Source organism: Erinaceus europaeus, chromosome 11 (assembly GCF_950295315.1).
Source record: "Erinaceus europaeus chromosome 11, mEriEur2.1, whole genome shotgun sequence".
NCBI lineage: Eukaryota > Metazoa > Chordata > Mammalia > Eulipotyphla > Erinaceidae > Erinaceus > Erinaceus europaeus.
The window spans coordinates 39,522,487-39,536,006 of NC_080172.1; positions in this window are offsets into that span (position 1 = coordinate 39,522,487).

Consider the following 13,520-nt stretch of genomic DNA (forward strand, 5'->3'; position numbering starts at 1 on the left):
AAAGACTCATGCCTCTCTGCTCATAAGAACTAGCTGATATTTGCCCCTTTACCGTATCTAATAACTATCATGTAATAAATCTTGATTGTTTTAACAAAGTAATCTCACTGAAGTTTTTTTTTAATTACAGTAATACATACACCTACTGGAAAAACCTTCAAGTTTGACAACAATAACAACAACAACAAATTCTTAAATCTGGACTTCTGGGAGGCATGGTTTATAGAATAGCTGCAATCAGACCTTCTATCTGACACAACTATTAAACACAACAAGAGACCAAATTGGACACATAATCTACAGCTGAAAAAAAATCCACAGACTCAGGTGGGTGCCAGCGGGTGGTTGGGGAAATGGGAGTGGGTTGGAAAAGATGGTCAGAATGAACAAGGAAATGAGAGCTCTGGGCTGACTGCCATCTTGGACACTAATGTAGTTAGCAGACTCCCCTGAAGAAAAGAAATTGGATCTTAAAACCTATCAATCTTTGACTCTGGGTTCTGTTTGCTTTTGTTTTTTCTCAATCTGAGTTTAAGATAAAGACAAAACTCAGTCCACAAGGTAGCTCAAATCACCCCTACCCCTACCCACAGCCCAGATTCAAATAAGTGGAAAGCAAAGAACATAACAGCTTCACCTGCTGGCCAACATAATCAACACTTTACATGCAAAAGCAAAGAGGCCTAAAGTTAAATAGTATGTCACATCAAACAGAGAAAAGTAAATCAGAGGAAGTCCATGAAATTCCAGATACAGAGAGTCTATCAGAGACAGACTATAGAAATCTTATGAAAACTTTACAAGAATATAAGCAAGTGTTGAAAGAGCATTTTTCTTTGGAATTTGATACGTGTGAAGAACTCGAAGTAGAGTTCACTAAACAGTTAACCAGCATGGAGGAAAAACTTCAAACAGAACTTCTAGGACTGAAAGACATCTTTAGTGCAGTTCAATTTCAGGTAGAAAGCTTAGGTAATAGACTCACACATGCAGAAGGAAGAATTTCCAATCTAGAAGACACAATTAGCCCACTCTTTCAATTCAAAGATGAAGGAGAGGAAAGGTTTAGAAAGAATGAAGCTACTCTCTGTCAAATTGCAGACTCCATAAAAAATGTCGTACATATGAGTTATAGGGGTACCTGAGGAAGTAGACCTGGTCCAGAGGTAATTTTCAGAGAAAATTTAGATGAAAATTCCCTCACCTAGGCAATCCTCAGTCTATATCTATTTTGGAAGCAGATTGATCACCCAGGCTCACAAATCCAAAGCAATCAACACCAAGGCACATTATTGTAAAATTATTAAAACTCAAGGATAAGGAGAAAATTTTGCAGGCTGCTAGGGAAAGGAAAGAAGTTACATATAAAGGGATAAAGGGAGAAATATCAGACTTTCATCAGTCTTTTCTTTACAAACCCTAGAGGCAAGGAGAAAATGGAATGACATATTCAAGGCATTAAAAGAAAGGAAATTTCAGCCATGAATTTTGTATCCTGTAAAATTATCCTTCAAATATGAGGGAGAAATAAAGTATTCCCAAATACTCAAAAACTAAAGGAATTTACCACAATCAACCCTACCTTACAAAAAATACTTAGAAGAATGGAGTCTTACAGGAAAGGAGGAAACAAAGAAACACAGGTTCTCAGCAAGGTATATATATATATATATATATATATATATATATATAGCAGTAGACTAGAAACAAAAACACAATAAAATAGGAAAGAACAACAAGCAAATACTGGAGGAAATTAAAAGATAAAGAAGCCTTACCAAATGTTTGTTAATCAAGATAAACTTTAAAAAGACTTTTTTAGATACACAAAGTTAGTTATTACACACAAAGTAACCACAAAACAAAACAGGGCAGAGAAATTTGCAGAGAACATAAGAAAACTTAGTGAGGAATTCACTACAGAAATTTGTCCACAGAATAGGTTAGAAAGAAACAAATAGGCAAAGACTCAACACTTTAAAATAAACTTAAAACAAAAATTAGAATGGACATAAGTAAGCCACAAATATCAATAATTACCTTAAATGTGAATGGCCTAAATTCACCTGTCAAAAGATTCAGAGTAGCTAAATGGATTAAAGAACAGGATCCATCCATTATATGTCTTCAGGAAACAAACAACCAAAGAAAAGACAAACAGAAACTGAATATAAGAGGTTGGAGCAGGATGTTTCAAGCTAATAACTCAACTCACAAAAAAGGACAGGGACAGCTATCCTGTTGTCTGATAAAATAGACTTTCAGGCAAAGAAAGTAATCAAAGCTAGAGAAGGACATTATATAATGGTCAAAGTTTCAATCCAACAAGAAGATATAACCATCATTAATATATATATGCCCCCAACTTAGGAGCACTCAAATATATAAAACAAACACTTACTGAATTAAAGGGAGACATTGACAGAAACACAACAATAGTAGGAGATTTCAACACACCACTCACAGCAAGAGACAGGACATCTGGACAAAAAAAATCAATAGAGAAATAGTGAACTTAAATGAAACCATAAATGAAATGGACCTAATAGATACAGAACTTTCCATTCCAAAAGTAATAAACACACATTCTTCTCAAGTACACATGGAACATTTATAAGGATTGACCATATGCTGGGCCACAAAGACAATCTAAACATATATGTAAATATTAAAATTATAAAATGCATCCTCTCAGACCATGAAGGCATGAAACTAAAAATCAACCAATAAAGGAAAAGAAATTTCCCCAAAGCCTGGAGACTAAACAATATACTGATGAACAATAAATGGGTCACTGAAGAGATAAAAAAAAGAAATTAAGAATTATCTTGATACCAATGTAAATGAAGAAACCAGTTACCAGACCCTATGGATGCAGCAAAAGCAGTGCTGAGAGGGAAGTTCATAGCAATACAGGCCCACATTAATGAACAGGAGAAAGCACTAGTAAACTATCTAAAAACCCACCTCAATCAACTAGTAGTGGAACACCCAAAATAACCAACAGTCAGCAGGAGACAGGAAATAGTAAAAATCAGAGCAGAAATCAATGAAATAGAAAACAAGAAGACCATTCAGAAGATTAATGAAATCAAGAGCTGGTTCTTTGAAAGAATAAATAAAATAGATAAGCAACTAGCTATACTCACCAAGAGAAAAAGCGAGAATGCTATGGTAAAATCACTCAAAAATGAAAGAGGAGATATTACAACAGATGAGGGGAAGATTCAAAAGATTATGCAAGGATATTATGGACACATTTATGGGAAACCACATTTGACATCTTAGAAGTAATGGACACATTCCTAGAGTCATACTCATTACCAACCTTGACACAAGAGGAATTAGATAAACTTAATAGGCCAATCACTAGTAAATAAATTGAAACAGTAATCAAAAGCCTCCCCAAGAACAAAAGCCCAGGTCCTGATGGCTATACTAATGAATTTTACAAAAAATTCAAAAAAGAACTAACACCCACTCCTCAAACTCTTCCAGAAAATAAAAGATGAGGGAATACTCCCAAATATATTCTATGAGGCTAACATCACCCTGAGCCCCCAAACAGGAAAGGACCCCACCAAAAATGAAAACTATAGACCTATATCCCTGGGAAACAGGTATAATATCCATAAGTTTAATATCCATAAGTCAATAAATGTAATACACTATATCAACAACAGGAAAGTTAGAAATCACATGATTCTATCAATCTATGCAGAAAAAGCATTCGACAAGGTACAACATCCATTTATGATAAAGGTACTCGAGAAACTGGGAGTGGAAGGAAAAAACCTTAACATAATAATATTAATAATTATTATAAACTCATAGCTAACATCATAGTCAATGAGGAAAAATTGAAAGCTTTTCCCCTAAAATCAGGAATCAGTCAAGAGTTTCTACTCTCACCACTTTTGTTCAACATAATCCCAGAAATCCTTGCCATAGCAATCAGACAAGAAAGAGATATCAAAGGATATGCAAATTGGTAAGGATGAAGTTAAACTCTCATTATTTGCAGATGATATTTTGATATACTTAGAAGATCCTAGAGATTCTGCCAAGAAACTACTGGAATTCATCAATAAATTCAGTAAAGTAGCAGCTACAAAATCAGGACCCATAAATCCATGGCATTTATTTATGCAAAAGATAGGTCAGAAGAAATGAAACTGAAGGAACCAATACCATTCACAATTGAACACAAGAAGATCAGATACCTAGGAATAAATCTAACAAAGTATATAAAGAATCTTTTTAAGGAAAACTATAAGACATTGTTAAAAGAAATAGAGACAAACACACAATGACACACAAAAAAATGGAAGAACATCCCTTGTTCATGGATGGTTAGAATAAATATCATTAAAATGGGAATTTTCCCAAAAGAAATCTATAGATTTAATGCAATCCCTATTAAAATTCCAATGATATATTTCAAGGAAATTCAAAAATTTGTGTGGAACTCTAAAAAAACCATGAGTAGCAAAAACACTTCTAAGGAAAAATTTGAATAATGGAGTCATCACAATACCTGACTTTAAGTCATACTAAAAAGCAGTAGTAATCAAAACAGTGTGGTATTGGAACAAAAGTGGTCATATGGACCAATGGAATAGGATAGACATCCCAGAACTCAATCCATACATCTACAGATGCCTTATATGACAAAGGGGCTGAATCCACCCCTTGGGGAAAAGAAAGTCTCTTTAACAAATGGTGTTGGCAGAATTGGACAGCCACATGTATAAAAATAAAACTAGATGACCAATTAACACCATACACCAAAATTAACTCAAAATGGATCAAAGATCTGGATATCAGACATGAATATATAAAACAAATAGAATAATATATTGGTGAAATATTTCATGACATTAACACTGAAGACATATTTGGAGACTCCACCCTATGGGCAAAGGAAACAAAAGCAATATTGAACAAGTGGGACTATATCAAATTAAAAAGCTTCCATACCTCAAACTAAAACTCCATAAAGATAAAAAGGAAACCCAGCAAATGGGAGAACATATTCTCATATCATACTTCAGACAGTCCATTGATATCAAACATTTATATAGAACTCATTTGGCTCAACAAAAAGATAAAGAATAACCCAGTAAAAAAAAGTGTGCAGAGGACATGCATAGACAGTTCTCCAAAGATGAGATATGCATGGCCCACAGACATATGCAGAAATGTTCTAATTCATTCATCATCAGAGAAATACAAGTTAAAACCACACTTAGATACCACCTCACACCTGTAAGAATGGCCTTCATCAATAAAACAGGAGAAGATAAATGTTGGAAAAGATGTGGAGAGAAAGGAACTCTAATAAACTGCTGGTGGGAATGCAAAATGGTACAACCATTATGGAAAACAGTATGGAGAATCCTTAAGCAAATACAGATGGAAATACCTCACAACCCAGCAATCCCACTCCTAGGCATTTATCCAAAAGAGATAATATCACTAATTCGAAGGGCTATGTGCACCCTCATGTCCACAGTCACATTATCTACAATAGCAAAAATTCGGAAGCAACCAAACTGTCCCTCCACAGATGATTGGTTAAAAAAATTATGGGATGGGAGTCGGGCTGTAGCGCAGCGGGTTAAACGCAGGTGGCGCAAAGCACAAGGACCGGCATAAGGATCCCGGTTCGAACCCCAGCTCCCCACCTGCAGGGGAGTCACTTCACAGGCGGTGAAGCAGGTCTGCAGGTGTCTATCTTTCTCTCCTCCTGTCTGTCTTCCCCTCCTCTCTCCATTTCTCTCTGTCCTATCCAACAACAACAACAACAATAGTAATAACTACAACAATAAAAAAATAACAAGGGCAACAAAAGGGAATAAATAAAATAAATATTAAAAAAATTATGGGACATATACCAGTTGGGTATTACTCAGCAATAAAAAAGATAATTTATATCCTTTTGGATTAAATGGATGAAACTTGAGAACATTGTGCTTAGTGAAATAAGCAAGGAGGTAAAAGAAAACTATAGGATGATCTCACTCATATGTGGAATTTAGAGAACTGAACACACATACATAAAATAAATAGCCAGACACAACATAACCAATATTTAAAATGGGAAAACTATTGTAGTTACCTAGGGGTGAGGGGGAGGGCACAGACTTTCAGTGACCAGGAAGATGTGAAAATCTAGTCCTATTTAGGTCTATCAATAGCAATATCGCATATGGGAGAGGTGGATAGATTCAATATCTCAAGTTCTCCAACTGCCTAGACAATAGCCCTAAGCACAAATATTAGCTCTTGCTAAAATTTATCTTAGATTTGCAAAAATGATCATATTCTAATAAGGGGATTAATTATTTATGGTTCTCTAAAATTGTATCAGAAAATAAAGCTCTACAAACATCTAAATCAATTACAGCTTTAGGCCAGATAGGTCAAGAACTTTTGACCTTGTAAGTATTTAAAATACAAGGAGGTCTGGATAACACTAGAAGCATTCAGATCATAGTGAAATTAAATATAATAACAGAGGGAGTCGGGGTGTAGCGCAGCGGGTTAAGCGCAGGTGGCGCAAAGCACAAGGACCAACATAAGGATCCCGGTTTGAACCCCGGCTCCCCACCTGCAGGGGAGTCGCTTCACAGGCCATGAAGCAGGTCTGCAGATGTCTGTCTTTCTCTCCCCCTCTCTGTCTTCCCCTCCTCTCTCCATTTCTCTCTGTCCTATCCAACAACGACAACAACAATAATAACTACAACAATAAAACAACAAGGGCAACAAAAGGGAATAAATAAATAAAATAAATATTAAATATATATATATAATAACAGATACTTAACCTCCCAACTAACCTGGCTATAATAATTAATTATTGATATTTCAACTTTCTCTAAGACTATAAGAAACCCCTTGAATCCTCTTTAAGACCTGCATTTCTTCTAGTCCTGGTACCTCTAAGATATGCCCATACTTCTTGAAATTTCTTTTCTATGATTCCTTACCTCCATACCAACTCTGTCCACTTTAACCAAATTGCTACTGGTGCTGCTACCATGTATTATGCTGCTATTGAAATCCTGCTGTGGACTTTAACCTGAGACACCAGCCAAAGAAGTTAACCTCGCAGCTATTCAAATCTGGTGCTCCACTCTGACATCATTCTCTCAGACAACATTCTTTTTTTAAAAATTTATTTTTTATTTAATATAGGATAAATTAACAAAACAATAGGGTAGGAGGAGTACAACTCCACACAATTCCCACCACCAAATCTCCATATCCCATCCCCTCCCCTGATAACTTTCCCATTCTCTATCCCTCTGGGAGCATGGATCCAGGGTCGTTGTGGGTTGCAGAAGGTGGAAGGTCTCGCTTCTGTAATTGTTTCCCCGCTGAACATGGCCTTGACTGGTCGGTTCATACTCCCAGTCTGCCTCTCTCTTTCCCTAGTAGGTTGGGTCTCTGGGTAAGCAGAGCTCCAGGGCACATTGGTGGGGTCTTCAGGCCAGGGAAGCCTTACCGGCATCCTGATGGCATCTGGAACCTGGTGGCTGAAAAGAGAGTTAACATACAAAGCCAAACAAATTGTTGAGCAATCATGGACCCAAAGGTTGGTTGGAATAGTGGAGAGGAAGTGTTGGGGGGGTACTCACTGCAAACTCTAGTGTACTTCTACATTCAGGTATATATTTTGTACTTGTTTATGGATACGTGTGAACATATGCTCTCTCTCACAGAACCTGGTGTATATCTAGGTTTTGGGACTTTGTTAGAAAGTGATCCACCTGGGATGGAATTAGAGAATGCTATTAAAGGAAAGGTCTCACCCAAGTAATGAAGCTGAAGGGGAGTCATTCCATAACTGAAGTCTCTGGACACAGTCTGAGTGGAAGCGTGTTTAGGTGACAATCGTTGCATTGATTAGGTTGTGATTGGCAGATGCAATATTATTTGATATGGATTGGGAGAGGCATGCATGAAAGTGGGTCCTATCCTAAGGTTCCAGGACTGGGAGAAATATAGGCTCTATAGTGGAGATGTGAGGTTCCTGCTGTCTTAGGGTTCAAAAAGACAATGGATAGTTAATGTTACTATAACATTATTTGGTAGTTGGGTTAACTTTGAAAATTCCTTTTGTTAGGGTTAGCTGTATAGTACACAGTATCTTATATAGCTGTGCCACTGGTTGCTTCTTATCTACTTGGTCTAGGCTTTAGAGGGAGTCCGCATATCAAATACACAGCCTATATATTAAAAAGACTCAGTCTGTGTTTTAAAAACTTTGATACATACAATTAATTTTCCCCCTCTCATATTAATAAACTAGTGATTTATATGACTACACTTTACTAGGAGTGTACATAAACATCATTCTGACTACCAAAAGACTGTGTCCCATCGCACCCACCCATCCCCACCCCCCACCGGGCCAGGAAGCTGCATGTCCACCCTCCCCCTCACCACAGGGTTTTTACTTTGGTGCCCACTTTCAATTTAGTCAGATCCTGCTTTTAGTTTCCCTTTCAGATCTTCTCTCTCAACTTCTGTTGATGAGTGGGATCATCCCATACTCATCTTTATCTTTCTGACCTAGCTCACTTAACATAATTCCTTCTAGCTCTGTCCAAGATGGGTCAGAGAAGGTGGGTTCATTGTTCTTGATAGCTGTATAGTATTCCATTGTGTATATCTACCACAGCTTTCTCAGCCACTCATCTGTTGTTGGGCACCTGGGTTGCTTCCAGGTTTTAGCTATTATGAATTGTGCTGCTATGAACATAGGAGTACACACCTCTTTTTGGTTGGGTGTTATGGAGTCCTTGGGGTATAACCCCAGGAGAGGAATTACTGGATCATATGGAAGGAAGGTCCATGCCTAGCCTTCTGAGAGTTTTCCAAACTGCTCTCCACAGAGGCTGGACCAATTTACATTCCCACCAGCAATGCAGAAGGGTTCCTCTGTCCCGACAGCCTCTCCAGCATTTGTTGCTGCTGTCCTTTTTGATGTATGCCATTCTTACAGGATTGAGGTGGTATCTCAGTGTTGTCTTAATTGGCATTTCTCTGACAATCAGTGACCTGGAGCAGTTTTTCATATGTTTGTTAGCCTTTTGGATCTCCTCTGAGGTGAATGTTTTGTTCATATCCTCTGCCCATGGTTTTGGATGGGGTCATTTGCTTTTTTGATGCTAAGTTTGCTGAGTTCTTTATATATTTTGGTGATTAGTTTCTTGTCTGATGTATGGCATCTGAAGGTCTTCTCCCATTCTGTGAGGGGTCCCTTTGTTTGTTTAACAGTTTCTTTGGATGTGCAGGAGTTTTTCAATTTTATGTTGTCCCTTTGGTTTAGAATTTCTGCTTTAGAATTTCTTGAAATTGGGTTTATTTCATCCAAGATGTCCTTGAGGTTTAGGTGGGAAAGTGTTTTACCAATGTTTTCCTCTAAGTATTTGATAGTTTCTGGTCTGACATCCAGGTCTTTGATCCATTTGGAGTTGATTTTTGTTTCTGGTGAGATAAGGTGGTTCAATTCATTCTTCTGCATGTTACAACCCAGTTTTCCCAGCACCATTTATTGAAGAGAGCCTCCTTCTTCCATTTAATCCTTTGGGCCCCCTTATCAGAAATTAGATGTCCATAGGTGTGGGGATTTATTTCTGGGCTTTCAAATCTGTTCCACTGGTCTGTGTGCCTATTTTTGTTCCAGTAACATGCTGTTTTGATGATGATGGCTTTAGAATATAGTTTGATATCTGGGAGTGTGATGCCTCCACTTTTGTTTCTTTTCCTCAGAATGGTTTTGGCAATTCTAAGTGTTTTCAGGTTCCAGATAAATGATTGTAGTGTTTGTTCTATTCTCTTAAAGAAGCTTGGTGGAACTTTGATGGGTATTGCATTAAATTTGTATATGGCTCTGGGGATAATATTCATTTTGATGATATTTATTTTTCCAATCCATGAGCATGGGATGTCAGACAACATTCTTATCCACCCTCAGGTTATTTACCAAACTCAAGCAAAACTATTATAGTTGTATGCTCCTAGCAACATGACTATAATGGTTTCTCTAGCTTTCTTCTACAGTAAAATCCCTAATGGTATCTGCTCTGATCCATTTTCTGGTTCCTGTTCATTAACCATCTTATCTCAACTTAGGTCATGCCACCTTCCAGACACCAGGCTGCCGATGCTACCATGAGTCTACCCCGACTTCTCTTGGCATATGATCTCACCAATGTGTCTTGGACCCTCACATCTCCGGAGCTCTGGTTCACTAGGTAAAGTCAGAAACAGGCTAGGGATATGAATCAACTTGTCATTGTCCATGCTCAGCAGAAAAACAGCTACAGAAGCCAGAACTCCTACCTTTTGTTTCCCCCCCCCCAAAAAAAAACATGATCCATAGTCCCAGCAGGGACGAAGATATAGGATGAAGATAAAGTGATTCTGCATTCCAGCTCCATCAGCACCCAGAGAGAGAGAAGAAAAGGGAGAGGGACATATGGAGGTAGCTTTGCTGTCATGAGTGGCTTAGAGAAAAAGAGAGGATTGAATCAGGAAAAGAAGGGGTAACTTTGTATGAATGTGGACAGATAGTTGTAGAAAAGATGGTCAGCCCACGTCTACAACTTTAGGGGAACTGTGGTGGATTGCAGTGGGGAGAGTGAAGATTCAGATCTCTGGTGGTGGGAACTGGGAACAGTGGTTTCAAACCGCTGTTGACATGTAATTCTGTTACTTAAAAATATAAAAAATATATAAAAATAAAATAAAATAGGAAAACAGAAAAAATTCTTAAAACCAATATCTCTCACTAAGTACAAAAAATCCTAACACAATTTCAAATGGAGAAATACAAAGAAAATAATACCAACTTCAGATTATCTCAGGAATATAGTCAGTTTACTATTCAAAAACTCAATTAGAGATGTAATAATCAATGAATTAAAAATTTTGACAATTCAACAGCTGTCATGTTATAACTTGTAGCAAAATTAAAATAGGAAGTAACATATTCTGTTCATAAGAAGCAATCCCCCCCAAAAATCAAAATACCAAACTGAAAGCCTAAGCATTAAAAGGAACATGCAAGCATGCCCAGCATCACTGTTCTGTTCATAATTTTTCTGGAGGAGCTAGCAGTAGAATAATACAAAAGAAAGAAGCAGAGTCCCTGAAAGCAGATGAAGCATTGAATTCATGGTGTCCACATTTCAATGCCTGACATTGTATGTACCAAAGTAATGTTCTTCCTTTTCCTTCAATAATGAATTTATAAATATTTTAAAGGAAATTATAATTTAAAAGAAATAGACATAAAAAGCATTCAAATTGGACAGGTTGGAGTCTTTATCCATAGGTGGCATGATCATATGTGTAGAATATCCTAGAAACTCTCCCAAAACATTAGTGAACAATAAACTACACTTAACAGGTTCTCTGAAAACAAAGCCACTATGCAAGAGACAATTTTACTTCTCTCTTAAATCAACATCAAAAAATTCTGATGGGAATTACATTTCATCTACTGGAGAATTTGGTAAAAATCATTTTATAAGCTATGACAACATGTGTTAATCTCAAGTCTATATGATGGTACATTTTTATGTTACAAAATGATCATAGTAAGTCTAATACCCATTACTTTACACAGAGGCAATTTTTTTCTTGTGATGAGAATTTTCAAGATTTATCCTCTTGAAGGCCAGGCAGTGGGACATCTGGCTAAGTGCACCATTATAGTGCACAAAGACCCAGGTTCAAGCCACCTGCAGGGGAAAGCTTCACAAGTTGTGAAATAACACTTCTGTCTCTTTTCCTCTCTACCTCCTCCTTCCCTCTCAATTTCTCTCTGTCTCTATTCAATAGTAATAACATACTTATTCTCTTAACAATTTTCAAACACACATAAATCACTGGAACAGAATAATTAGAAGTGGAAAATGAAATCTAAGAAACAACATGACTTACAATATCATCAACAGTGTGAAAAATTTGAGAATGAATATTTATTTAACACATATATGTAACATTTTATATATGATATACATAAATATATGTCTATACACACACACACACACATATATATATATATATATATATATTTGAACTGTACAATGAAAAACTACATTGCTAGAAGAAATTTAAGACCTATATAAATGGAAAGAAATACCTTGTTCAAAGTCTAAAAAACTTAAGATTAATATGGCAATTATGAAATATTATACAACTCAATAGCAAAAAATCTGATTAAAAATATGCAGATGATCTGAATGAATTGTAAATTTTCCATAGAAAACATATAAATGGGAGACAAACTGTGATGTATCTGGTTAAGCATACATATTATAATGTGCAAGGACACAGGTCCCCACCTGTAGGGGGAAAGCTTCACAAGTAGTGAAGCAGGGTTGCAGGTGTCTCTCTGTCTCTTTTCCTTTCTATCTCCTCCACTCCTCTCAATTTTTCTGTCTCTGTCCAATAATAAATAAAATATTTTTTTAAAAAACATATAGATTACCAACAGGCATATGAAAACACCATCATTGGATAAAAAATCAAAACAAAAAGAGATACACCTCACACTTATCAGGATGATTGTTATCTAAAGATAAGTATCATGGAGCATGTAGAAAAAAATGGAACCATGTTTGTGTACTGTTGCTGGAAATCATTAGATCATTGATCACTGCATACATGAAGGACAACAGTATTGAGGCTCCTCAAAAAGTGAGAAATTTAACCACAATTTGAGTTTGCAGTTCTAAGTCTACTTATTTATTCAAATAGAACTAAAATACTAACTTCAAACAGATGCCTATATTCTTTGCAGTATTATTGATAGGAGCCAAACACTAGACATCTACAGATGAGAAAATACAATCAAGAGATTGTGTGGAGCTTCTAGCAGGGAAACACAGCTGGTTGTATACCCTCCACTGAACACGGATCTGTCTCTATTCAGGAAAGTTTTTCCTCTTTGACCAAGTGCACAACTTTGGAAAAGATGCAGATGAAGTGGTGAGGTAAGGAGACACCTGTCTAGCCAGCCAGATCAGTCAAATCAACCCTGGCAATCAGTTGTGTGACAGATGTCACAGCCAGTTCACCCTCACATGCAAGAGGTCATACAGATACACAGTGATATATTATGCAGTCATAGTAAAGAAGAAAATCTTGTCACATTAGATAGCACAGATGGACCCTGAAGGCCCTACTATATGTGGTAAAGTAACTCACACAAAAAGATATATAATACATGATCTCAATTATAAATAGAATGAAAAACAAGTGAACTCATAGTTAGAGAGAATGGACGGTTGGTTACTAGAGGCAGGAGTGAAGGCTGGACAGTAAGGATAAATGTGATCCAAAGTTCATAACCTTCCATTTTCAAAATAAATGAGTCATGAGAATGTATTGTATACAATGAGGACTGTAGTTAATAATACTGTATTGGGTATTGAAACTTGCTAGAGATCAATTATTTCATCCCTAAAAAGAAAATATCCTAAAAGAAAATACAGTTG